Source organism: Pipistrellus kuhlii, unplaced genomic scaffold (genome assembly GCF_014108245.1).
Source record: "Pipistrellus kuhlii isolate mPipKuh1 unplaced genomic scaffold, mPipKuh1.p scaffold_m20_p_8, whole genome shotgun sequence".
NCBI classification, from domain to species: domain Eukaryota; kingdom Metazoa; phylum Chordata; class Mammalia; order Chiroptera; family Vespertilionidae; genus Pipistrellus; species Pipistrellus kuhlii.
Window position 1 is genome coordinate 45559151 of NW_023425584.1, and position 24970 is coordinate 45584120.

At 39.6% G+C, this 24970-nt stretch overlaps 1 protein-coding gene across 2 annotated transcripts in view; it reads right to left on the reverse strand.

Annotated features, from left to right (window-relative positions):
* Window positions 1-24970, reverse strand: part of INPP4B (inositol polyphosphate-4-phosphatase type II B) — a 560042-nt gene that overhangs the window by 522520 nt on the left and 12552 nt on the right. The window lies entirely within an intron of this gene.

Sequence of the window (24970 nt, forward strand, 5' to 3'; positions counted from 1 at the left end):
CTAGAACACCTTAAGGGCATATCGCTGAGTGAAAGAAGCCAGCCTGAAAAGGCTACATACTGATTGATTCCAATTGTGTGATATTTTTGTGATATTCTGACAAAGGCAAAACTAGAGATATTTTTTTAAATCAATGGTTGTCAGGGATTTTGTAGGTGACAGAGTGGGATAAACAGGTAAAGCACATAAGATTTTTAGGATGATTAAATAATTCTCTATGATAGTATAATAGCAGATCTATGGCATTATGCATTTTTCTAAATTGATATAACACAAACAGTGAACCTTAATGTACACAAAAATTGTGATAAGTCATTTTGGAGATCAGGAGATCCAAGGAAGCAATGTGGACTGTGGTAAGAGAATCTAGATGTATTCTAAGTGTATGAAACATTCACTGAATGTGGTTTGGGGCAAAGATGCTGACCTAAGTGACTCTGGAAATGAGTGCAGTCTGGAAGACTAAAGGAAAAGAAAGCATCCTGTATTCCAGTTGATCCAGTTATTTCTCATTTCTCGTATGGGCACAAGTTAACAATCCTGACTGACACAGTATACATGTATAGGGAACAGAACAATTAAGTGGATGGGATGGGTGGCAGATGGTGGGAGCGAGGTTTCTCCCTGTTGGAGTGAGCATTTACAGTTAAGCAAGAGGAGGAGGCTACAATAATTTATAGGGCAATGGATCTAAATTGGAGTCATCCGCAAGAAATCATGTTTAGTTTATATAGATAAAAATACTTATGTATAGAAATGTGTGCGGGTGCATGGGTTAGTATACACACACATTTCTTTGACATGTTAATAAAGAGGGCCAGCCTAAATACCTAGCACCCATTAAAAAATAAATAAATAAATAAATAAATAAATAAATAAATAAATAAATAAGACTATTATCCTGGCCTGCTCTAAAATTTAAGCACTTTGAAACATTTTATCTAAATATGGCAATATTTATACGATAATTTATGTGAAAACCAAGATTTATCCTATATGTTATCCAAAATTTATTTGACCGTGTTTGGATTCCATAGGAACTAGAGATGGTATTTTGATTTTTCAACTTTGTTATAAATACTTAAGTTACTAAGTTCCATTATCTCTCATTCTCTCATTACTGGCTAAAAACAAAGACCTTACTGGGGCCTTGCTTACCCAGCAAAGGCAAAGGCCTGAAACTTACCTTCTTGAGAACACACACACACATATACACACACATAAACACACACCAGAAAAACAAGCCACCCATCTATCAACTAGATTCTTCCTTCTATTTTCCCAAATAACAAAAGCTGAAAAGAACTGCCGAATAGGGTTTCAGGAAACTTTCTAGGACTCTTGCTTGAAGGCGTTTGAATAGAAAGTAAAAATACAGAGGATTTGAAAAACTTCTAAAATTGAAAGTCGGATAAAGATATAAGAAAAGAAGACTCTCGAGGGATTTTTAATAGATCTGTCCTAAGAACCATGCAGTCAGGAAGAAAACATGCAACCTTTAATTAAAAATAGGACCTGACCCCACTTTTTTTCAGTACAACAAGACTACTCTACTTTAGATGGATAAGTAATTAATCCATATGCATAAGTAATTAGTTAGACTATCAACACAGTACTTTAGAAATTAGTAATACCAGAAAACCTAGAATGTGAAGATCTTTTGGAAATACCCTTTGACAATGTAAACATAAAGCCCTATCATTCTTTATGTTTATCCAACTAACCCATGATCAAAACACCAACAGAAATTGCCACATAATTTTTTTTAATCCTCACTTGAGGATATTTTTCCATTGATTTTTAGAGAGAGGGAAAGAGAGAGAGAGAGAAATATTGATGGGAGAGAAACACATCGATTAGTTGCCGTTTGCAAGAGCCCCAACCAGGGCTGGGGCAGGGAGGAGTCTGCATTTAGGGTATGTGCCCTTGACCAGAATCAAACCAGGACCGTTTGGTCCGCAGGCCTATGCTCTATCCACTGACCCAAACAAGCTAGGGATCCCAAACACTTTTACTGTCATCTCGACTTATAATTGACTAGCTTTTAAGCTTTATACTCATATTACAGATATATTCATATATTCAGCTGTTATTAACATTGTGACCCCAAGGTCACTATGGACATTTTCCAATACCAAACCTTGTAGTTATGTATATCCTTTACATATATCCAACCCCCAATCCTCCTGCCCCAAAAATATTTCAAATTGTCATTCAACAAAGATATATTAGTTTAATATTATTTCTTCCCAATTTTACATGTCTAGACAGAAGAGGGCTCTTTTCCAGCAATTTAAAAATTAAAGATATTGTATTGGTTCCAGTCTACAATGCTGACATTTTCCTGCACTGGTTGTTAAAATACTAATCCAATTGTTGAGGTCTACACTTACTGCCTTATTGGGAGTAACTAAGAATATTGCCATGGAGCAGTGGCAGTAGAGGCTGGAATGGAACCAGATGCAGTGCTGGCGAATATGTGTCCCCTACTTCCACTTGCACATCTGCCTCCTTAAGGAGCAGCATGGCAGTAGTCAAGAGCAATGGCTGTCACTGCCTCAAAGCAGTACAACACAGATGAGGGGAGGGGTATGGATGGCAGGCCAGGCAGCACTGGGGAAGGTATTGGTGACAGAGGACCAACCCAGAGCCTCCCTGGTCCAGGCCACAATGGAATCACTGACATCCAGGTGTGTACCCTGCTCTGAGCCAAGGGCATCATGCCAGCTGCCCTCCAACTGTACAGAAGTGCTGAATAGAGGAAGCGAAACAAGGAGGTCTATGTGATTCACTGTCATAATTGAGAAAAAGGCATCAAAGCTACTGACAACTTCCTCAAACAAAATATCACATTGACAATAATTGGTAATCAACTAACAATTTTGAAATTGTTGGAATAATTTGATAAATGTAGATGACTTTGCAAGTTATAACACTTGGTAACCTGTCTTAGGATATGTCAGATAAGTTAGAAAATAAAATAATTATTTTTTAATGTTTCTTGTGCATTGATTTATATATCAATTTGTCCTACCATCTGGTTAGTAGTATTTTTAATATTATTTTTTTTCATTTTGCTATCATCACCCCAGTCCATGAGGATGAGGGCCTATATCTAGATTTGTTTGCCAATGCATCCCCCAAAGAAAAACATGTGCTGGCACATCATAAGCCTCAAAATATTATGCAATGAATGGTAAAATAATTAAATAAACACAAACTTTACCAGTAGTTATAATTTCTCAACTCTCCCTAAATCTAATGTCAGCAATTCAACTTCACAAAAAATGTTATTAAAAATCTACTAAGTGTAAGGCACCATGGGAATTCTGTGGAGGGTATAAAGAGGAATCCAGTTCCTGCTCTCAATTTAAAATCTAAGACTTGCTTTAGTCAGTCTGTCTCAGTGGACAGAGCATCAGCCTGCAGACTGAATGGTCCCAGGTTCAATTTTGGTCAAGGACACATGTCTGGGTTGCGGGCTCGATCCCTAGTAGGGGCCGTGCAGAAAGCAATCAATGGTCCTCTCTAATCACTGATGTTTCTATCTCTCTCCCCATCTCCCTTCCTCTCTAAAATCATCAAAAATATTATTTTTAAAAAATAAATAAAATAATATAAATCTAAGGCTCTGCAGGAAACAATATACCTAACAGCATGCACATGGCCACACCCTATGGTGCTTTAGCCTTGACAGTGGATGAAGAGTTTGGGATTTCAGGACTGTACCTGTCCAATGTTGTTCTAGAAGTACTGCTTCTTCACATTTGCGGTTGTCAAGTGAAGAAGACACTGCACTTTCTGGTTTTGTAAACCATTAACAGATGCTTCATCCCAACTTGGTTTTGCTTTGCTTTTCCCCCTTTAAAGTTAGAAAATAATATTATGCATTTTTTAATAAGTATTGATGCTTTATGAATTCTACTACATTCTGTTGAATCCCATCCTTGCAAACACGTTGGCTTTCTTGCCTAATGTGTGGCAACCAATGTGCACACATGCTGTTTGTTCCTCATAAGAAGCAAACCACATGGATGCTTAAAGGTTTAAACAATTCCTAGCCAACCACAGAGGAAAAATAGAAACAATTTCATTACCTCATGGGTGTCTTATTTATCATTATTCATAGAAAATAAGGTAGAAGAAAACATCAGGATGAAGATTTAATGAAATAATTTTGAGCAATAAAGACTTGTAGATTCCATAGACCATTTGTAACTTCTTCAGCTGCACAGATTTGACAGGTTATATATGGAGAGGCACGACAATCCTTTATAAGTATTAGAAGAACACCCTTCTGGAACATCCCACCAGTCACAGATGGAGGATTCTATTTACCCTTTAGATGGCAAAAAATAAAAGCCTTTACTATGATCAACAGCCAACACATCCATAACATAAGGTACAGGTTCACCCAGCTCTTTATTGCCACAGGCGCAACCTCAGCTCTTCAAGTGCTTGTGACCTAACTCCTAAAAGTGCTGAAATGTAAAGCCACACTCATTGCAAAGGAAGTTTCTTCCACTCCATTCTAGTGTGACTTGAACCTTTTTAATGTCTCCAGCAAGGGGATGATGAGAGCAAAATTAATATGTGGCCTATTCATATACAAAGACAATAATAAAAATATTGCCTTGAAACCTTATACCACTTTCATAAACATTATATTACTTTAGAATAGAAATTAATATCTTTTTCTGAACAACCTCATAACAACCTGCTCTGTCATCACCATTCATTTGATAAAAGATAAAGCAATGACAATGGGCCTTTTGGGAAAAACCTCCTCACACAAATCATCATGTGGAGTTAAAATATCTCTAGATGAAACAGAGCCCGGAGTTTACTTTTAGGATTCAGCTGGGTTAATGCAGGAAATATAACACAGTATTTCTCTAGTATCAATTTATTTATCTGTCTTTCACTTCCATGTTACAAAGAAATTTAATGGTGTTTTGTGTTTATTCAGTTGAGTTTCGCTCTATGCCTTGTCACTGGCAATAAAAAGATAATGGAATAAATAATAACACATAAAAGAAGTTGGCAACATTTTCTAGTTACACAGATTATAAATCCAAGCTAATAAAAAGTTTCATTTCAAAATATTATAGTGCAACAAAATAAATTAATGCTAAATCAATATTTTATAATATATCAGTGTCCCGTACACGGTAAAAGCACAAAGTGACTAAAGAACCCCACATCTTATCTCTCACTTCCTTTTATCATGCTGCACTTTGTGTCTTTGGGCAGTATTCATATGATGAACTGAAATTCTAATACCAAACAAAACATAGTGGTAACTGCTTTAAAAGTCTTGATACCAATTTCTCTATGAATCCTAAAAACTACTCCAAACCATCAGACTGTCTCCAATTCGATGTTGTCCCTGAGAGGAAGGAAAGTCAACCAAAACAAAGTCTGAACCTTTCCCCAGGAGTAACCAGATTGGACAGTGCTTTCCACTCTAGGCTGAGGGGACATTGGCTGGAGAACAGGACACAATCCTTGTCCTCGCAGTCTTTCCCATCATTGTGCAAAAGACCAAATGAGAAGAATAATAAGAAAACAGGTTAGAGAGGAATAAAGACCATACATCTTTTTCTCTACAGAAGAGATGTATTTTAAATGCAGTATCTTCAAGCAGAAGACAAGAGAATTGTGATGGGAATGGGGATTCCTTTACCAACCACATGCCCGGGCTTTTTCCAACACCTAAGAGGTTGAAAAAATTACAAAGAGCATAAAATAACTGGCAAACATATTAATATAAACTGAAAAACATAAGTCTGTTTTTCTTGAGACCATATAAATTAACCAAATGTTAAGATAAAAATGAAAACAGCCTTGTTTTCACACACTGTTAATATACAGTAAAAAAAATACCTACTGATCAAACTACCTACCTCTACCATGGCCAAATAATCTGTCCTCCTCACCACAATTATTTTAGATGCTTATTGTATGAAGAGAAAAAGAAATGTCATGGACTACTAAGATTCAATTTGGCCTACTAAAAACAATACCAATCAAAGCGATTCCAATGGCCATAGCTGGGACAATTTGAGAAGCAAACTGTATAAAGCAATATGGGATTACAATCCAAAGCATAAAATAAATGATTCTAAGTCCACACTAACATGAATAAGTGATTGACTAAATCACTATATAGAAGATACAATTCTCCTGTGCAGAAGGATTCCAACCAATGTACCAGGATGTGCGTACTCCACCCTCAAGGAGAAGGTGCTGAAGCTCCACCCCAAAACTCCTTAAATGTGGCTGCACATGGTAACTGCAATCCAAGGAGTACAGCATGGAAAAGGGTGGGAAGGAGTAACTACAGTGGAGAAATCTGACAAACGCTACCTCACCAAAGGGTCAAAATTCACCTCAACGGTGATGCCGCGGGTAGATAGTATGTACTCCTGACAGGATACGATGAAAATGGCCATTATACTTCTGTGATATTCCTCCCAAGAACCCATAAATCCAGTCAAATCATGAAAAAATGATTCCAACAGAGGGGCATCTTATAATATCCCAACTAGAACTTCTCAAAACTGTCATGGTCACCAAAAACTAGTGAAGTCTGAGAAAACTGTCACAACCAAGAGGAGTCATAGGAGACATCACATCTAAATGTAACCCTGGGTAGGATCTTGAAACAGGAAAAGAACTTTAGATAAAAACTAAGAAAATGTGAATAAATGAGTACCTACTTAACAATAATAAATCAATATTGGCTTATTAATCTTAGCAAAAGTCTCATCATAATGTAATATGTTATTAATAGTGGAGACTTGGTGTGGAGGTTCATGGGAATTCTGTATTACCACATAATTTGTCTGTAAGTCCAAAACTGTTCTCAAACAGAAATTTTATTTTAACAAAAGCTATGCAAATATAAATCTACTGTGCCACTCATAATTTTCAGTTTAACAAAACAATTACCTTTCATGCTATCATCTATTAAACGTAAGCTGTGATTGGAAAAATAAATCTGACATCCCAATCAAACTATGCCTTTGTGCAGGCATTTACTTGTCAATAAATTTTTAACCTAATGAAGACAAATGAGATAAATAAGCTGGACAAAACATTAGCTTAATTCTCTATATATTTATAGGCAGTCATTGCATCCTCTATGAATTTTTCTTTATTTACAAACCAGGTGTGTTGTTTGAAGAGATATTTCAAAAATGCAGATGTCCTGCTTTGAAGGATAGGTGAAAACGTACTGCCTAAACCCCTATAGGTAGGTATTAATTTTCTCTTCACTTGTAAATTGCTGGCTTTGTACTCAAATACAGTGCCTTTTTCCCTTCACTGTGGATCTTGTCCCCCTATTGTGTAAAGAGAGAAAAGTTCTACTTTCTATTGCAAAGTCGTAATGCTAAATTAGTGTCACTTGTTTCTACGGCAACAGACTGATGTCAGAAAAGTGGTCAAGACCAATCCAGGACAGAATGGAAACGTGTCTTCTGCTTCTCTTCCGGGTGGGCCCTCTTGGGAAATACCTCCACCTCTGGGCCCGGGATTGCATCCTTAGCCTTAAAATATTTTGCTATTCTCCATTCTTTAGGTTGTTAGCTTTCAGCCGAGAAGATAATCCTCAGGATAAAGCAGGTTAAACTCCAAGTTCCCAATTTCCATCAAGAGTGGGGCAATGATACTTTTTAAATACTTAATTATGTGTTCATACTTTCCATACCCTTATGTTAAATGTGCTGTTATAAGAAAAGAGTCAGTGGGAGGAAAAATAATCCACTTAGTCATTTCCTGCAGGCTTAAACTGCTTTCTCTCTTGAAAGAACAAATAGTAACAATATTCCATGGTGCCTAAGTTCTTTAGAAAATCCTATTTAAAAAGACACATGCATACATATGTCTGCATATTGTGTGTGTGTGTGTGTGTGTGTGTGTGTGTGTGTGTATATATATATATATATATATATATATATATATATATATATGAAATGTTTTTATGTACCACTTGACTCTTGGGTTGTTTTTTCCTTATAACTTGAGTGTTCAAAGTCAAACCATTTTATATAACCACCACTTATTGAGCATCTATCTGTTGTTATAGATAACTATTGTACATTGGCACTGTGTCTAAGTGCCAATGTAGTTATCTATAACAACAGATAAGGTATAGTCATGTCTTTCAAAAAAGGTGTGTGACCTAGTGTGATGGGGGAGGTACTGTGAGAGTATCCTCAGAAGTTTCATGTCTACCCGGGCCTCACCATGTGAACCTCATTTGGAAAAAGGGTCTTTGAAGATGTAGCTACCTTAAGGTGAGAGCATACTAGCTTAGAACTAATCCATGGCTGCTGTCCTTATAAGAAAAGCAGACAGACACACAGAGGCTGTCCTGTGACAACGGTGGCAGAGATTGGATGATCTATCTGTAAGCCAGGGAATGCCAAGGATTGCCAGCAACTACCAGAAGCAAGGAGAGGGGCAAGGAAGGGCCCTGCTTTGGAGCCTTCAGAAAGAGGGCAGCCCTGCCCATGCTTTGATCTCAGACTTGTGGCCTCCAGAACTGAGAGAGAACACATTCCGGTTGTTCTAAGTCACCAGGTTTGTGGTACTTGGTTGCGTCTACCTTAGGAAACCAACACGGGGTGACATTGATATATATGCAAGAGTTTTTGTAAGGATTGACTGCATTTAAATAGAAACCTTTAAAATGATCACACACACACACACCAGATTTCTATATGAAAACGGTTGTTCTCCATGTAACATAAAATACAAACAATTGGGCCCTTGCTAGGTGGCTCAGTTGGTTGTAAGTTTGATTCCTGCTCACAGCACATACCTAAGTTATCCCCAGTCAGTCTATACTTCTCTCTCACATCAATGTTCCTCTCTCCCTCTCTCTCTAAAAATCACAGAAACATATCCTCAGCCAAAACCAGTTTGGCTCAGTGGATAGAGCGTCGGTCTGCGGACTGAAAAGTCCCAGGTTCGATTCCGGTCAAGGGCATGTACAATGTTTGCAGGCACATCCCTGGTAGGGATTGTGTAGGAGGCAGCTGGTCAGTGATTCTCTCTCATCGATGTTTCTAGCTCTCTATCCCTCTCACTTCCTCTCTGTAAAAAATCAATAAAATATATATTTTTTAAAATATCCTCAGGTAAGGATTAAACACACACACACACACACACACACACACACACACACACACACAGCACAAACAATTAAGATGGGGATTAGGGAAGCAATAGGATTTAATTATTTTCTTGGTTGTTAACAGGCCTGTTCCTATACCTTGCATTGTACCCATTCATTCAACAAAGTGGTTGAGCCTTCCGATTATAGGATAAACATATTTGGGTGAGGTTTCCAGCCATGGCTAACAAGCAACATAAAACTAAAGACCTGTGAAATGAAATTATCAGTCACAGACCCTCTAGGTTTCCAAAACACAAGCAAGCTGCCTCCTACAAGCCCTTCCTTCCCCTCGCTTCCCCCTTGATTATTCAGTGTTTTCAAAGACAAATTGCCGACGAAATGCTTTCATCTTTGAACATGCAGCTGCCTCCGGCTTTGCCAGCCCCGTTACATTTTTATGCATCCAATTTCTCTCTCTCAAGGGGCATGTCCAGGGAGGTGACAGGCCAGCTATGATGCCTGGGCCATGCAGGCCCTTCACAGAAGGGTGTCTAACTGATTAAATGCTTAGCATGCAAACCCACATGAACCGTGGAGCCAGGAATTAAGGCGCCCTCTCTCACAGCACATCACCCAGGAAGTGAGCCTTTGAGCAGAAGTGAATCCATTTTAAATAGCATTAACATTTCCTGGGTCTCTTCTATAACCATTCTTTTGCCACTTTATATTCCGGATGTCTTTGGACTAAACAAATAAAACCATCTAACCCTACTTTATGACTGCTATATACTGACATAAAAAGGAAACCAAAATAACAACAAAAGGCACCAGGAAATTGAACCTTCTTAGATAAACTTCTCGGGTGGTTTTAGGGTTTCCTTGTACCAGTACTGGAAATAGCAAAATAAACAGCTGGCTCCTCCAGAAAGGGGAAGAGGGAGGGAGAAAGCGAAGAGAGAGGGATTAAATAAGAAAACACGGGATGGAGGTGAGGGGAATCAAGTAGTCAAAATAACAAGAAAATGGAACTTCAATGACGTTAAAAATGAAAGATGGTAAGGAGCCCTCTGCACTTGGCATTATGTGGAAAAGCATGAGAGAAGCACCTAAAACTCTGTGGAGCCCCCAAGCCCATTCTGATTCCCTTCCCTTACCAGTGTCTCAAAACCCCTCTTCTCTCACCCACATTTCAACAACTTTGCTGAGCCACTGAGCACAGCCTGCTTTCCCAGAAACACAGGGCAGCATGGATTCCGTTACTGACATCTTTACCAAAGTAAAATTTCTGTGGCTTCTTCTCATCAGAGGCTATCTCAGGGTTTGGTTTTTCTATTAAAAAATGAACCAGTAAATATATATGTGTGTGTGTGTGTGTGTGTGTGTGTGTGTGTGTGTGTGTCTCCAATTATACATATGTCTATATTTCAGTAGATTTACAATTTCTGTAAGAAAGTTTGAAAAATATCAGTTGTACACTTCAAAGTCTTTACTGTAAACATGGCTTGGGCAATCTATCTAATAAAAGGGTAATATGCTAATTAGAACCAGAGACCTTCCGGATGTCCTTCCGGACAAAGCCACAGTAGCAGGACCAAGGTGGAGGTGGTTAGGGGTGATCAGGCCAGGATAGGAGAGCAGTTGGGAGTGGTCAGGCTGGCATCGGGAGAGGAAGTTAGGGGCAAGCAGGCTGGCGGAGGGGGAACGGGGGGCAGTTCGGGGCAAGCAGCCTGGCAGATGGAGGCAGTTGGGCATGGCAGCCCAGCAGGGGGGCAGTTAGGGATGAGCAGGCTAGCAGAGGGGGGCAGTTGGGGGCAAGCAGGCTGGCAAAAGGGGGCAGTTGAGGCAAGCAGGCTGCTGGGGGGGAGTGCAGTTAAGGATGATCAGGCCGGTAGGGAAGGGCAGTTGGGGCAATCAGGCTGAGGCGAGGGGGGGGCGCACTTAGGAGTGATCGAGCTGCAATGTAGGCACAGTTGGGGGCGATCAGGCAAGCAGGCAGAGTAGTTAGGGGTGATCAGGCAGGCAGGCAGGTGAACAGTTAGGAGCCAGCAGTCACAAATTGCAAGACAGATGTTTGACTGCCGGTGGGAGCGGGCCTAAACCAGCAGTCGGACATCCTCTGAAGGATCCCAGATTGGAGAGGGTGCAGGCTGGGCTGAGGGACACACACACCTGAGCATGAATTTTGTACACCAGGCCACTACTATACAAATAAAAATCAGTAAATCAATATAAAAGAATTCCTAGGCATATTCCAGCCCCCAGCCAGGCAGCCAAGATACTTTCCAGAGGGTACCTCCCACCCTCGGGAGGGCCTGCTAGATACTAGGTACCCTTCTCTACCCCTCCTCTATGGCTTTGCTGGTCTCTGCCCAATTGTTCCTATATTAGGGAGTCTAAGCAGAAAAGCAACCACCCAATACTCCTGAACTCTTCCTCCAGTTTTATTTCTATCCACATTGTATCTCTCCCACTGATAATACTGTTATATTGGCTTGTGTATTTCCAGTCCTTGGGGACAAGGACATTGCCAATTTGGCTCACTGCCACATACCCAGCCCCTAGAAGTACCTGCTCTCACAGGCTCATTGATGGATCTTTGATGAGGCATGAACAACTCTCAGTTTGGTGCTGCATCCTGGGATTGCCTTGAGGTGTATACTCTAGGAAAAAAAAGCAAATCAGACACTCATGTTCCTAGCCTTTCTGGACTCAAGTGCTTTGGAGTAGAAGATCCAGGCTTGAGGAGAGTTCATGCTGGTGAAAGTAAGCAGATTTAACAATAAACAACTTCATTTTCAAGCATTAAATGGCCTGCATCCAGGGCTCTGGTAGACATCACGTGGCCTGGGGAAATGTGCCAAGATGTTTGATCCATTTCCTTCAAACCAACTTATAAAGACTTGAACCCCACTGACTGCAGAACACAGGGTCTGGTTAGCATCCAAGTCACTCTCGGAGCAACAAGAAAAAAAACCAAGTACACAAAGTGAAATGTCTTAGAATGGCAACTGAAAATTCCAAGTGAGTCTCAAAGAACTACAAACCTAGAATTCTAATGAAGACATTTACCCACTTTCTCTAAATCTACGGCTATCTTCCAATCTGGCTGAAGCACCAGTATAATTTCTAGGCCACAAATTCCATCTGCATTCTTTCTCCCTCTAGTAAGATAAACAGAGAAGGTATTCCTGGAGGCCTTAAAGTTGGTTTAAGTATAATTCAGAGATACATTGTTGGAGGTTGTGCTGATTCCCTGTCCTGATTCGCATTGACTGGGCCAATGTAGGCAGGACCCATCTCATCCTCTGCCCCCTACCCTCCACACACATACCCCAAACAGGCATGTGCACACACTCACACAAACACACACACACTCATATACGCATACAACCCACAGCCAATGACTAACCGTCACCCCTGGGTGACAAGGTATAGTGCGGTTTACTGTGAGTTTATGCCTCCCTAGTCCCTCCTTTCACCCCTACAACTAATGTACATCTACCCAAGACTAGAATTTACCTGAAATCACATCCTTGCTCAGTTCTCTCCCCTCCCTAGCCTGCATCACCTCTCCCCTCCAGCCTCTCCTGGAAGAGCATCCTCTCCATAACTATGGCACCTGAACCCCCGTCTCAGGCTCTACGCTTGAAAACCCACCATAAAATAATCCACATCCAGGTTAGACTATTGACTTAAATTCCAAAATTAGCATGGCTTGAGTGAGATTAAATTAGAATGAATCCTTCCTCATGTTAAGGCTACTTAAATTTAACAGGTTCTAAGTGTATAGAACTACAAAGATACTGAACGCAGGAGAACATTTCCTGTTTCAGTTGACAAGTTCATTGCCACCCCTGCTGTGCCACTAACTGGGAAGAAATGCTCAATGCAAATAAATGCTGCCACGTGCCATAACACCTTTTTCTTTTGCCCCTTGTCTGCACCTATAGTTGGTTAGTTTGCTTTTGTGTATTTGTTTTTAATCTGTTAAATGTAGAGTTGATTCTGAACCTTAAAGGAAGTATGATTCTAATTTCAATGTTTTGTTTTATGAAGCTGGTTCTGTGTAGTTGCTGGATTTTAAGAGGGCTCTAGCTCATGGTTTCTATTATAACTTTCTATGGATTATCGTCAGTTAAGAATTTAATCTGTCTCCTGCATTTTATTAGCAAACTGTGAATTATCTTCACAATAGGCAGGCTTGGTCCTATCTGGTCAGTTATTTCTCTTAGGAATTATAACGCCTCTTGAGAGCTTGGTCAATTGCTTTTTGTACTTTTAGTTCTCGCATTTTAGTAATAATATTATTTTTTTTTTAAAAAAACTTCAATGAAGATATAGTATTTATTACCTTCTCGTGAATTCTCTTGAGTGCATTTATTTATTAGATTTATAAACTACTTTCTCAGGGACCAGTTAGATTTATATTTCAGTCAATTTTCTGTTCTCACACATTATATTAAAAATACACACTGCCTTAATTAAAATGACACCACAATGTAGCTTTACATTTTTTTGGAGGATAATGTTCTTTCTTTGTTGCTTAATATAATCCAAAAAGTTACTAATAAACCTGATAAGAACACATTTCCTGCATTATAGAGATATATTCAAAAAGAAAGGAAGAATTAGCTCTCAGAGTATTTATGCAAATAAAAGTATATGTAAGAGGTAGGAGAATTTCTATTTTATTATTAACACAAACAAAAATATATGCATACATATATCTATATCTACACTAATAAAAGAGGAAAATGCTAATTGACCCTACCTTCCTTTGCCCACAGCCAATCAGAGTGGATATGCAAATTAACCCAACAAGATGGAGGTAATTTGCATATGCAGGCGGGAGCAATGTGAAGCCTGCTATGAGGGAAAGGGGGGCAGTGGAAGGAGCTACTGGAGTGGTGTTCCGGCAGAAACAAGGACTTCCTGGCTCTAGGTGGCCTAGGAGTGGGGAGGTGCTGGCTCCTGGGCAGCTGGGGTGGGGAGCAGGGACTTGCTGGCTCCCAGGCAGCTGGGAGTGAAGCCAGAGGCGTATTCTTGCACAAATACTGTGCAATGGGCATCTATTGTAATATATATATATATATATATATATATATATATATATATATATATATATGGCTAAGTGTGTGTTTAACCAGTAGCTATGACATGCACTGACCACCAGGGGGGCAGGTGTTCAATGCAGGAGCTGCCATGATATGAACTGGCCATTTAAAAATAAACTGCACCACGGATGTGACATCATTACCCAGCACCCTCTGGCTGGGTTGCGGGCTGCATTTTGCGCCATGGGGTTTTGATATTGTTGGCTGAGATTTGGTGAGGTGTTGCTCCAGGGTGGTGGTGGGCTGTGTCCCCGTTGGGGGAAGCCAAGTGTTGGTTTGTCGGCACTAGGTCCATGGTGCCATTTATTTTTAAATGGCTAGTGTGCATTATGCCAGCTCCTGCATTGAGTATCTGCCCTCTGGTGGTCAGTGAGCATCATCGCTACTGGTCAGAAGGATGGACACTTAGCCTTGTATATATATAGATAGATAGTTTCCTATGGATTCAACAAACAGGTAGAATGATACATTTTTACTTTTCTTAGTTTCTTTTTTTTTTTTAAATTAAATCGTTGTTGAAAGTATTACATATACCCCCTTTTTCCTCCATTGACCTCTTCTAGCCTGCTCCCGCCCCCAGCCCCAGACCTTCACCATCCTATTATCTTTGTTTATACAAGTTCTTATGTTGATCTCTTTTTACCCACCCACCCTCCCTCGCCTTCCCTCTGAGATTTTCTTAGTTTCTTAAAAAATGGGGATAATGAAAATTACCTCATAGGATTTTGAAGAGGACAGAGCCTGGCAGGTAGTGAGCAATCACTAAACACCAGCTCGACTGTTACGTAACACGGTATTACTGGTTCAGCAGTCCTGTGCTTAGGTCTGGACACACAATATGAATGGGTCCATGGGTCCCTGACACATGAAGAAGTCAAGACGTCTGGAAGTCTTACCACGTAAGCTTTGGCTAAAGAAACTGGCCCTGTCCTCAGAAAGGATGATTCGATTTTGCTCTGAATCCCCATACAGGCCAGGATGAGAACCAATAGGTGGAAGCTGTGGGTGATAGACTTTATTTCCACATATAGAAGAACTCCTGCCTGCCACAGTGGGAAGTGGGTTTCCGGTCACTGGAGACTTCAAGTCAAAGCAGGGTAACAACTCGTCAGCTTCAGGTCTTCAATACCTCCCTCCCAAACAGAGTGTTTGATCACCTCAATATTTTATTCCACTTTATACAAACAAATTTTTAAATAAAGAGGATCCTTTCCTTTAAACGATGTAAATGACAAAATGCTCAAAATGGGAACCTTTGTCCTTGGGTTTGGAGATACATTTCTTGACATGGTGTGGAGGGCTTTTTAAGTAGTCCTTTCCATTTTAGCACTAGAGAGCTTCAAGCCAGGAAATACATTGGAGGGGTAAAAACGTTGGCAATTTTTTATAATAACTACAACCTTGGATTTGATGCTAATCTCTTTGATAAGATAAATAAAGCGTACCTCAGACTTTTCTAGTAGCCATGCTCTTTCTGATATATTTTAAAGGGCAAGTCGTGTGCATTTTGTGAATATAATAGGCTGTTTTCTTTCTTTTGACTTCTCAAAGCCTGAGGACTTTTCCAAGAGGGGATGTGGTTACAAGAATGACTTTAATGTGAGAACTGATGATCTAACTTGTCATCTAGATGTAGAGATGTCTAAAAAAGCCCCCATTCTCATGTTTTAGACTCTAGCTCATATAATTTTATTATTTTCACTAAATACAGTACATAAATGTAAGATGTTACAGTCACTTTTTCTGGCTAGCTTTAATCTAAAGGCAAGTTGTTTTCTTTACCAAACGTTCAATTCGATGTATAAATAGGAAATGCCTGCTATTTGCAAAGCATGGCACTATCTAGTACTGGGACTGTCGCAGTAGAAGTCGTGACCTCAAGAAGTTGACAATCCAGTACAGATGTTAAGAGTAAGCATGTAAACAAACATAGTGCAAAGAAGCATGCGGAAAGCGCTAGCGCAGAACCACTGTGCTCTGGCGCACTGACACGTTCGGAGAGGGATCTTGAGGAGGCTTTGCAGAAGAGTGGCGTAGGACCTGGGTTGGACCTTGCAGCCTGGGTAGAATTTTGAGAGACAAAACTGGAAAAGAAGCATGCTCTGAAGGAAGAAAAGGCGAACAAGCAGGGAGAGTTCACGTGGGGGAAATCAAGTTGACTTGTTTGGCCACAGGCTGCAGTGTGGGGCACAGCAATGAAGAAACAGGCGGAAATGCAAGCTGCAGGTTCTCAGAGCCATGTCCCAGTGAACACTCAAGTCAGGAGGAATCTCAGTGACCCTTCGTCCAGTTTCTTATGTTTGCAGATGTGGAAAATAAAAGCCCTTTTTCCTATGTTTCATTGTTTAGGTACCCTGTTCTAGATGCGTAACTTCTTTTTAATTTGATTATTTGAACCACTTTCCACTGATAGGCTCAAATATAATTCCAATGCAAGCTGTTGGAAAGAAGGTTAACAAACTCACCTGTGAAACAGACATACACATGAAAAACAATGACCACATCTCGAAGCCCAAATTTAAGGATAATAAATCTTTTCCCTAAGCTTCAGTTGGTGTAATTATGTTCATTCACGTATTTGGCTGCATGGGAGAATGAGGCTCATATACCCTTAAATTTCATAAAACAAGGTCTTCGTTCTGCATATTCTCATATTTCAGGACAATGCCACAAAAGGATTAATAGCTTAATAGCATCAGTTCCAGCATTTTACTGAGAAGCTGTTGTGCTTTAGGTCTGTCTGCTCCTGGAGATTTTGCCAGCTCTCCCCAAATCTCCAGTCCCAGCAGGCACGGCCCCATGCCCTTGTTCATTCTCCCCAGGCTAAATTGTTTCCTTTAACTCAAACACAGACAAGCAAAACAAACAGAAAACTTCCTCCACTCTCATCACAAGCTCTCCCCCGGCTGCACAGGCACTGCCTCTCTGATATTTTCGTTAAAAGTGTCCTCATCTATAATACTGTTCTTTTCAACTATTGTTTCTCGGTGGACACTCGCAGACAGCTGAGCCTGTGTTCCTATTCACTTTGACAAGATCTCTCACCACTCTGGTCTTCACAAATTCAACTCTCCAGCTTCTGACGTACAGGGAAAATGAATGACCCAGCAAGCTCCCTAAAATAGCCAAGATAAAGTACAATGACCATTTTCATCTTTAAAAGCTCTTAGAAGCTTGTCACTGTGGTTGAAATAGCCTTTCCTTTGTAGCTGCTAAAATGTGCAGGGGCACCTCTGTCCACAGGCCTGTTGGTGATTTTCTGCAGCATCTATTGCTCCCAAAGTTATCTTCCCACCATTGTTTCCAAGGCTCACTCAGAAACACAGATCAGGCCTTGCCTTACTGCTTCTAAGAGTCACCTGCTTTCAAAGCCGGTCATCTCGTGTTTGGAAAAGCCAGAAGTTCTTTTATTTTTGAGGGTCAGTCTCTGGTTTGCTTCTACACAGCTGTAGCCTGTTCTCCATACTGTTCTTTGAGAAAAGAATCTTCTAGACATGAGCCAGTCCCATGCTGTTAGCATAAGAGCTGGGCAATGTTAATGAAGGTGGATTTCATCCCAGCCCTCTCTCTACCCCTATGCACTTAAAGTTCTTCCCCATACGTTCAGGAGATGCATGCCCTGAATATTAGCAGGAGTTAATTTCATTTTATCTGCTCTACTTGAAGCTAAGTCTTCAAGACCAACCATCAAATTTAATAAAGTCACACGCAAACTAGAAGGTCCTCATACTAACTGGAGAAAAACGCCAATAATAATTTGTTACTATTCACCAGGAGAGATGCAATAACATCCCCCTCAGCAGACAGAAAAATCCCATTACCGACTGAAGCTGTTCAGAATTCTGCATGTTCACTACATTACAGAAATACATATTTTTAAGGGTGGGGTAAAAATACTTAGCATTGCCTGAAGCATGAAGTAGAGACAAATCCAAAGGTATAGATGTATTTCCTGAAGAGAAGTACAAACTTCAAGAAACTGATTTATCCAATATGTACCATTACTATTTCAACCTCACCCCCCTAGAATACAATGAACTAACCATTCTCTATTGAGACACATTAATAGTTCTTCCAATCACTCATTCATTCAACAAATATGAACTGGATACTTGCCATGTGCTAGATATTATGCTCAACACAAAGGAGATCTTGGTGAAAATATCAATACAATCCCTGCCCATACGGAGATTACAACAGATGGTGAATTAAAGTAATAATTAATTTATAAGTATAAGATAATACAGGAATAGGGAATTGGACAGAACTCTGCAGGACCTCAAACTTTAAAGGACAGGCAGGTAAATTACACTGAGAAAGATGACAAGGCAAGACATGAAGTGACAAACAGGGGAATTAGTGTACTGCTTTCATACCAAAGTCCTAGATTTCAGATCAATTGCAATATAAAAGTTTCAATGCTGAGTCCACAAGAAATTAAATAAAGTCCCTCAATGGGAATTAAAATGAATAATAAATCAAGATAGTGTAGGATAAATGTTAAAACCAGGAAACTAGACCTTGAGGAAACCAAGGTCCCATAGGAAAGAACAGGTGTTCAAAGAAAGCCTGAGACCTGTCCGAGAGGAGGCTGACCCTGAGCTGCACACAGACTGCCCAAGGGCAGTACTGTTTGTGAAAGGTGAAGCTGGAAAACTCCTGCACATCAACTATGGGAACACATGAGGAAATCTGTCTGCCTCCGTCATGGCTCTGAACTGGGGGGAAAAGGGGAGAGAGAGAGAATGAAAGCCTTTTCTGAAAAACTGGGTGTTTAATTATTCTTTCACACTGGGTTAAGTTTAAATGACACTGTCCATGGTATCTTGCAGAAAGAAACGCAAATCCTCTGAAGAAAAGGATCATCAACTCAAGTCCCTTTAGAATTTCACATTTTAATTTTAGCCAAAAAAATGTTCTCATATTAACAAATGAACATAAACCCAAGATAACAAGCCATCATGGCAAGGGTCAGCAGAAACACCAAAAACTGTAGAACCTCAAGACTTAAGATATCAGACCCAACAGACTAATAACTAACAATGTATGAATGCCTAAAGAAATAAAAGATGGGATTGTATTTGAGAAAAGACCAATAATGATCCAAAATAACCAAAACAAAGTTGAAGAGAAAAGAAAACTAAATAGAATGGGCTAAGTATCTTCTTTGACCCCTCCAGATCCAGTCTTCCCACCCTCTCCCACCATGCTCTCATCCCCCTATTTCTATCTGACCTGTATTTAGCATCATATTAATCATATTATGACTCCTGGCTTCTGATGGGGTATGGCCAATGTGGAGCACAGCAGGAGAAGAAGAGGAGGGGAAGTAGTCTAGGTATTATAACCTTGGCTCCTCTGTGATGTTTCCAAGGCCGGCTGGACCTATGGTCAGAAGGTCACAGAAGGTCATTGCTCTATACAACCCTTTCTTCTTCCAGTTTCCTGTCCTCCCTGACAACTCTGTTGCTGTTATTCCGAGTTTTTGTCTTCCTTGTGGTTCCCCTTTATCCTCCCTAACCAGAATGAAAAGATAGATCACTACAAAGAAATGGCTATTAAACTGACAGCAAAATTCTCAATAGTAACAGTAAAAGCCAGAAACTGTGAAACAATATCTTCAAAGGGCTGAAAAACTGTCAATTTGGAATTGCATAACCCTATTATTCAACAGTAAGTCCAAAACAAAGGCAGCTCGAAACAAACAGAAACCAAGAGCATTTACTAGTAATAAACTCTAAATTATATTAAGTGTACTTACAAAACAGCAAAAGCTACAGGGGAAAATTTTAGAATGAGATAGTATAGTGAAGTAGCTGATTATAAGATCAATACACTCAAATCAATATTTCTATACACTATTAACGAACAGTAAGAAAATGTAGTATTAAAAGAGATACCATTTTAAATAACTACAATAAAATTGAGGTGCCAAATAAAATTACCACAGGATGGAGGGGACATTTATAGAGCAAATGTTTAAACTGTATTGAAAGATATTAAATAAGAGAGAATGTTCATGGATACAAAGATTATAATTAACATTTTAAGAGGTCATCCCTACCCAAACTAATCTAAGGATCTAGTGCAGTTCCAATCAAAGAGCAGTGTAGAATAGGAAGACAGGGGCACAAGCATGTTCCACACATTTTTATAATATACAGACACCATATAGATTTATATATATATATATAATATATATAAATATATATATATATGTTTTTGCCCCCCCCAAAAAAATGCATACACACTTTAACAGCTGACAGCTCAATTTGGAAAATGAAATATATTTTAATAAACACTGCCTTTAAAATTATTCAAAGTGTGTATATACTACATTTTGGTGATCACCCTATATACACATTTTTATCCAAGCTATTTTATATACACATTTTTATCCAAGCTACAGTGGAATATGCAGAAGAGTGGGTGTTCTTCTAGTTAACATATGAAAATAAGCATGTTCATTGCTCATTGGAAGGAGTCGGAGAAGTGAAGACCCAGGAAATTAAGAATGATGGCTATGTAGAGGGCCACCCCTGAGAAATCAGGGGGCCACACAGGAAAGAAGATAGGATGGGGACAAGATGCATGAGCGTAGTAGACTGGTGGTGGGGTATTAAAGGTAATGCTTCTACTGTTATGGAAAACTAAGAGTTAAGAGGGCCTAAAGGTACATCCTGCCCTAACACCATTTTCCAGTGCCTAATTTTAATGCTGGTCAATTTAAATGGATGAGCTGGAAAATCTCAATACTTCACAAAGACATTTATTCCACCAGATCTAGGCCACAAATCGCTTGGTTGTCCCATGTAGTAGAATCCTCAAGTGTAGAACCAAGGATATGGGTTGGCATTAGTGGCTCTATCTGACTCCACAAAAAGTTTTTAGGAAGACAAGCTCTAAGGGGGAAATAAAGTAGGAAGACTGTGCAGCTCAGAGTGCCACTGAGAAAAGGAATTGTGAGTTGTCTGCTTTTGCATATTAAAGCATTAATCTCCCCATGGGGGAGCAGCTCCAGTAATTTCTCTGCAAATGTCTTCTACAAGAATTCACAAGGGTGAAGGAAAGACTTCTCGCTATCCATTAATTTAAAGAACATGGTTCACACAGATCCCCTCGTGCTTTCAATGAATTATGATCAGCCTAACAACACCAGTTCCTCTAGTGTTTTTCAAAAAGCATTTTTTTTCCTCTTTCCAAGATGAAGCCTTATGCTGGGTGATCTGCAAATGAACCTCCCCATAGAGACTAGCCAACAAATCTGCAATGGTCACACAGTGCTGGCTCACGACACTGTCTTCCATCATGAGGATTCTTCAAAAAATGAGATTTGATGCATGCTTATCTTAATGAAGAGTTGTCACCCAGGATGTGCTCATTTTCTTCAAGTATATTGCTCTTAACAGCGTGGGTAAAATCCCACGGTATCTGTAGCCATGGTGCAAATAAACCTGAGCATCACTGGCACCATACAGTGTAAACAAGTCTTTCCTAAAAACAAAATATATTTTGTGCGCAAGATTTATCTCCTAACACAGCAAGAGGCAAAACAATTGAGCCTGTACAATGGCTTTTCCACATTTAGCTTCCAACGTCTGTAGATGGCTTTAACCCCTGGATTTTACAGAGGTGAACATTTATTTCTGCTTAGGTGGAATGTTCTGAGTAGAAAATTTAGTGACAGGTAAAATCTGTAAGTGTGCCCAACGCGTGTACAATAACTGAGTAAATGAAGTGTATCGGATTCCACAGCTCTCCTGAAACACAGCAGATGTTTCTTTCCACCTATGATGATTTTTTTAGGCCACAAAAAAATTTGGCTAGAATGTCCAAAGTGCATAATTAAAGGTTTCCAACTGCAAGGCAATTGTATGCTCATAATCATCATAGGGTCTCCAGCTGTTTTACCCATATATAATATTTTTTTTCAGGTTATGTATCTTCTTCAACAGATTGGTCCGACCAGAGCTAAATAGCCAATTTTTTCCCCAACTTAAAGTTGGAAACAAATGCAAAGGGAAGGAACCTTCCCTCAGATACCTGCATTGTGTTTACCCAGCCTCCCTCCTGGATTGGAACAATCACCTTCACCCTTCATGAGCACAACAGGGAGAGCACATGCTGCCCCGTCCCATGGCTGCAAGCCACCCACAAGAGGCTGTCCTTTTCCTTTCCTTCGCATCGAAGCTCCAGGGAAGAACTCCCAGCATGGGGCTGGTATGCACATAAGGCTTCCTCTTACTTTTGCTGCTGATATTCAATGAATCAGATTGCCAGGGTAGTGTCCTGAGTAATGGGTGCTGAAGGAATTGCTCAGAACCCTGGATCTACCACTTCCTAAATATGGAACTGGAGCACGTTACACTTCCTCTCTGTGCCTCAATTTTCTCACCTGTAAAGTGGAATAATATCAGTCTGCCTCATACAATGGTGGGGAGTTAAAAAGTTAAAACAAGGGAAGCAATCACAGTGTTCAAGAAAGACTGGGTATCGTTATTTTTATCAGAATAGATCAGGCAAGTTCCCCTGAGGATGCATTTTCCCCCCACTTAGCTTTTATTGCTGGCTCTGATGGATAAGACAGGGGTAATAAAGATCTCTGCAAATTACTCAGCCTCACAAAGACAGAAGTTGACCCCACAGTTCTACAAATAGTTTGCAATTGTTTTCCATAGTCCTCCTGCCAAAGTGTGATAAACATTTCAGGGGTCATTTTTCAACAGGCTCTGATGCAGCAAAAATCCCCACTAAGGGAGAACCATATTCAAGGCCATGTGCTCAGCAAGTGCCTGACATATGGCACGGCCTTGGCAATGTTTACTCCCTTCCCACTTCTTTCACTCTGTCCCTCACAACCCTCTAACTCATATGCATGAAGGAGCAAGCATATATGAGCACAGACATACAAGCATGCATGTATAAGTACACATACACACGTACACACACACACACACACACACTCACATGCATGCACTTTTTAAAGACCAGATTCTTCCCAGGTTTACCAAGAATTTAACTAACAGATTCAAGTTCTTCTAGGCTTTCATCAAGAAAGGACCATTTTTAGATCAACTATTTTATTGTATTATTATTTGTCCTTCCTTTTCAAACTCTAACTCCTTTACATACCAGCGGACGTTAAAAAACTGTGGTTTTTCTCAGGTAAAATAAGAAAAATTTTGAGGTCTACCATGCCCCATGCATTCTACAGGACATTGGGTCCAAAAGGTAAATTGGAAATGATCCTCATTCTTGAAAAATTTGCAATCTAAGAGGAGAAAACCATTTAAAACAAATAAAGACACAAAATAAAAATACAAAGTAAGCCAATATCAAATAAAAACACCAAAGCAAAATATTAAGAAATTATGGAGCTGGTATAATTGTCAAACTATTATCTATAAGTCCAGACTTTACACATAGGGTTAAGCAAAAGTAGGTTTACAGTTGTTCATATGGGAAAAAAAATACAATAATTAATAAATAAGAACAAAAATTCCGTGTTTTGCATACTCTCGACTGTAGACCTACTTTTGCCCCACCCTGTATTTGTGTCCAGCAAAGGCACCTTCTTGTTTTCATTGACTGGCTTTATCAATAAGTACGGTATATTTTCAAGTGCACTTACAAAATGCATCTATACTCAGAAAATACTATTTTATGTCTGGGATTTCATTTAAAAGTTATTGTCAAAAATTTAGAAGATACTATGTCTGATAACAAATAACTCAATTTCTCATTCGCTCATATAATAAAAAGTATTAGGCGTAGAAATGAAATAGCTTGAAGACTTACTATTCATTGAAGGCTAACTATGGCCGGACACCGTGTGCTTTACATCCCTTATTATATTTAATCCTCAGAACATCTTTGCAAGGTGGGTGCTGCTGAGCTGATTACAGATAAGGAGACTAGCCTAAAATTCATCCTAGTCGACTTGCACATTTCTTGCCTTTTCCCACAGATAACCCCCTCAGCCCTCCTCTATTTGGCATTAGGAAATAACTATATATTTGGATGAGAATCTGTAAAAGGTTCTTACATTTTACAAAAAGAGTATCAAGTCTATCATTCTGTATTACTCAGGCTTTACACCATAAGAAGCCATAGACTATATTTAAACAAAAACCCCACCACAAAACATAGCACTGACGTGCATGTTGCTCATTTTTTACTGGAGCTTCATTTTATGTAATAAGATACATGAGGATAGTGTGAAAAACATGTAATCCATTTAGTTTTTCTAGTTTAGAAATATAAGCTCAAATGCCTGCCACCCCAGGCAAATAACACACATAAGTAAAGAGGGTCAGTGGAAGGAGCAGAGATTGTCACCTACTGAATAGATATACCTTGCCTATGGACAGGTAAAACCAATATTTTGTTTGTTTAATCAGGATATTTTTCATTGACTTTTTAGAGAGAAGGGAAAGACAGAAATATCAAGGACCAGGCTGGGGAGAAGCCTGCAACCAAGATACATGCCCTTGACCAGAATGGAACCCGGACCCTTTGCCCACAGGTCTACACTATCTAGTGAACCAAACCGGCTAGGGCCTAATATTTTTGTGTGTTTTCCTACTCTAAGACAGTTTGAATTCAAATTTTTAAACATGCCTATGTTTTTGGCATCTATTCTAGAAACTCTAGGTGAGTGCTATACAAAATATAGCAATTTCATTTTTGATACCTGGGAAGTCAATTGATTGTATTTGTAATTCAAAAT